Here is a 4,353-nt window from a genome sequence, read left to right as displayed (position 1 = left end):
AATAATCAGCAATATGCTTTCACACAAATAACTTTATTTTTGAATGTTTCAATTGATATAACATGACACTGAATTGTTAGAAAAGAAATGCGTACAGACGTTATTGCTTGATGACGTCAGGACGGATGAATCGGCTTTTTGAACCGGTTCAATGAGCCGATCTGTCCGAAAAGAACCGGTTCGCGGAAATGAATCGCATCACTACTATATATGAAAACATAATTTAAAAAGCTCAATATAAGTGAGAAATAATTGATAATGAGCCATTGAATTATTTAAAAAAATAATAATAATGATGATAATAATAATAATAAAATAATGCACAACTAGGCTAGTAATTGTTACACCTCAGCTGTGCATTCTTTTTCAATAATTCAGTGAATCAGGGTAAATTACTTCTTACTTACGTACATTAAGTATGTCAGATAATGACCCCAGACTGTGATTTAAATTGGAGACCAACTATGTATTATCCAGTGGTTTTCAATTCCAGTCCCTGCTCTGCACATTTTGTATGTCTCTCTTATCTGACACACTCAGTTCAGTTCAAGGATCTCTCTCCTAATGAGCTCATAATCTGACATGCAAAATGTGCAGAGCAGGAGGTCCCCAGGACTGAAATTGAAAACCAGTGCATTATCCCACTACACAGCTTAAATATAAATAAATGTAAATTATTACTTAAATGAGAAGAACATACCACTGTTATTCCACAGTTACCAAACCTTAAAGGGATAGTTCACCCAAAAATGAAAATTTGATGTTTATCTGCTTACCCCCAGGGCATCCAAGATGTAGGTGACTTTGTTTCTTCAGTAGAACACAAACAGAGATGCAGGCTCAGAAGTTGGGAATATGTGGAAAGTCACCGCTCCCGAATGAGTTCGCGCGAGAGAACGTAATCTTTTAGTTTTAAGTCGGTTTGAACAATCCGGATAAGTGCAAGTAAGTACCATTTTGATTAGCCGTCGTGCCTACAGTGTTTGTGCACTGTGTAAACAATGAGACGTATACGCGAGAGAGATCACTTCTGGCGCTTGCATAAACTACACCAGAGCGCGTACACACCTCACGCACCGGATGCCGTGCACGCGCTCAAAGCAGTTGGACATAGTGGTGTATTAGAGGTAAAATATGATATAAATACTGTTCGGTTTCTCACACAAACCGATCGTTTCGTGTCTTAGGACATCAATGTGTCGTCACGAGCCGCAGGGTTTAATTTGGATTTGTCTGTGCATGTTTTTTTTACTCTCATAGATTTTGTTACCATTGCCATGAATTATACGACTGATAGACTGCAACAGTTGGAGTTAAAAATCTCCATTTGTGTTCTACTGAAGAAACAAAGTCACCTACATCTTGGATGCCCTGGGGTTAAGCAGATAAAGGGTTCGGAGACCCCTGCCTTTAGACATTTCTTCAAGTATTTTTAACTCAAGACATTTTTTGCTTCTTTGTCCTCAAAACGCTTATATATATACTGTAGACATACTTTCTTTTATATCTTCCTTTTAAACAGTGCAAGCCTCCATTGCTAATTCCAAATTGTCATTTACAACTAATTAACTAAGGCCTTGCAATGCGGTTGATTAGCTATTAAAGAGAGAGAGAGAGTTTAATCTTGTGTGAATTACCTGTGATGAAGTTATATAGAACTGTAATCCGTTCAACAGACCTAGACCTAGAACTAGGGACAAGGGCCTTACGTTACAAAACAGCTTTCAGTCATACCAGCTTAAACTTTTAACAGTCTTATAGATTATTAAATCATAAATCCTTTAACATTATCAAGACAGCTCTAGCTGTATGTCACCTTTCATACCGAGATGATTTTCTTTTTAACACAACATTGTGCTCCCATTGAACGCCAGTTCTTTTTTTTTTCTTATGTATTACACAGATATTACAATGTAATTTTGTATAAATTTTGTACATGTTCCAGTATCAGCTCCAACTCTCTGCATCTTTTTCTATCTAGCTACATTGCTTCTTTGGTCAAAGCGCATCATTGCAGGATCGTATACACCATAGAACATTGACCAATCAGAAACATTTAACAACCCCATGGTTTAACTCTCTTTAGAAACTCTCTTCTTATTTATATCCACCTGTTTTCATCTGTATGCAAATAATACTTTTTTATTTTTAAGATAAGAAAGATTTCATCTGAACAGGTGGATTTTACATCCTTGTCAGAATTGCTACATCTATGAACTATAAGCAAATATTTCTTTGTGAGTACCGTGTGTGAATCTCAAAGAGATTATTTACCAAAGTTTCTCCAGTTTACACTGAGGATCCTCCAGTCCAGCAGAGAGCAGCTTTACGTCTGAGTATCTTAATTTATTTCCAGACTATATCAAAGTTCTCTTACGGCTGGCTGCACACTAGACGATTTTAAGGCCGAATTTAAGCCCGATTTGCACCCCCGAACGATCGGGGTGTGTGGCCCAATTCGCGGCTTGTCGCAAACTATTTTTTTGTCGAAAAAATCCTCTATTGTGTGGTGTCATTACGATTATTTATCTGCTCCCGATCAAGATGGAGCGTCTCCAAACTCAAATCGTAAATATCAAACATGTTTGATATTTACGACTCTTGATCGGGTTGCCTCTGACGTGATACCAATGAGAGTGAGCATGCGTCACCTACCGGATGTTGCGTGCTTCTATAGCTGAAACTTGGCAGCCACAAGCATGCTATGAAAGCAGAGAACATCACCCATATTCTTTGTTATACTTTGTTTTTCACTGTGAAACAGAACACGCGCCAGGAGAGCCAGCTGACAATGTTGACTGTCCTATTTGTTTTTCTTCTCTAGTCACGTTTGATCTCGCGAGTGTCCGTGAGATCATGTGTCACTCTGAATTAGTTCCTACAATCATCAAGAGTGTGGTCTCGCGGTCTGGTCGAATCATCTAATGTGTGCGTTCAGAGGATTATAAGGCTAAAAATCGGTTGAACTGTCTTCATGTCTGTGGTCTCCCATGGTATTAAAATCATTTAAGATTTGAAAATCGTCTAGTGTGTCCCAGGCCTAAGTGTGAGGAGTTTGATCTTAGAGCTGAAGCCAGAGCAGCATAACCTTCACTTGTGCCACCACAATCAGTCAATCTGTAGAGAACAGTGACACTCTTCACTGTGTCAGAACGGCTTAAGAGAGAGATTTTTTTTTTCATTATTTACCATAAATGGAGCAGGATTTTGGCATGTTTAAACAATCTTACAATAGTTATTCCAGTTTACAATGCGGATCCTTCAGTTCAGCAGATAGCAGACTTAGTCCTGTGTCTCCTATTTCATTCTGAATCAGATCCAGATGTCTCAGATGTGAGGGGTTTGATCTCAGAGTTGAAGCCAGAGCAGCACAACCTTCATCTGTGACACCACAATCAATCATCCTGTAAAGAGCAATGACACTCTTCACTCTGACAGTCAAAAAGAGAGACTTAATGAGACATGTGACAAATGTTTGGTGTGAAAATTTGGTGGGCTGAACATTTTACTTTTACTTAAACATTTGCACGCCGTCCATGCGTCTTCATTTTTTATGGAGATGTGTTCTATTCTGTTCTATTCTGTTTTCCATTGTACTGTGAGAAAACTGGTGAACCAGTAAGATTCATGCTTTTGGTCACATTTTGCTAATTGACAGTAAACAGCAGAGAAAAACAATCTGGGAACCAATCTTGTTTGAGAACTCTTGTATTTGGTGTTAGAAAAAAAAAACAGGGAAAAAAACACAAATGGAATTGAAAACATGTAAATACTGTTTGACTTCTGTCGTATTTAATTGATATTAAACCACAGCTGACCACTTTGAAGAGGAGAGTTTGGTTTTTCTTATTTTTCCAGATTTCAGATAGCCTTGGATGTCCTGTATTAGTGAATCATCACCCAGTTCATTCAGACAGTGGAAAACCTTATGAAAAGAAGTTTATTCAAGTGTGATATTAGTATACTTCTTTTAAACGAAAAAATAGGAAAGTATACTTTGTCTACTTTTTATGTACTTCTCAGAAATGTGCTTTATGTACTTCTCAGAAATATACTTAAAATGACATTTAGGTATACTTGACTTATACTTAGAAAATGCCTAAATATATTTGAGCTATACTTGTGCTCCAGGAATCCATGTTTTCATTGTTATCCGGTAGGGGGCGCTATTACACATCTTCTGTACAGTTTTCAAAACACAAGCAAAGAGAAACCGAAACAACAGATGCTTCCACATATAATGTAACACGATCAGACATAAAACAGCATCAAAACTGTGTAACGTTATTGAATAAAATGTCGACCCATGAAGAGGTAATGACTGTCAAGCTTTGGGGTGTTGATCGACTCCAT

Source organism: Sinocyclocheilus rhinocerous, unplaced genomic scaffold (genome assembly GCF_001515625.1).
Source record: "Sinocyclocheilus rhinocerous isolate Xijiao unplaced genomic scaffold, SAMN03320098_v1.1 scaffold3339, whole genome shotgun sequence".
NCBI classification, from domain to species: domain Eukaryota; kingdom Metazoa; phylum Chordata; class Actinopteri; order Cypriniformes; family Cyprinidae; genus Sinocyclocheilus; species Sinocyclocheilus rhinocerous.
The sequence above is the reverse complement of the archived record's forward strand: the minus strand, read 5'-3'. Positions refer to the sequence as shown.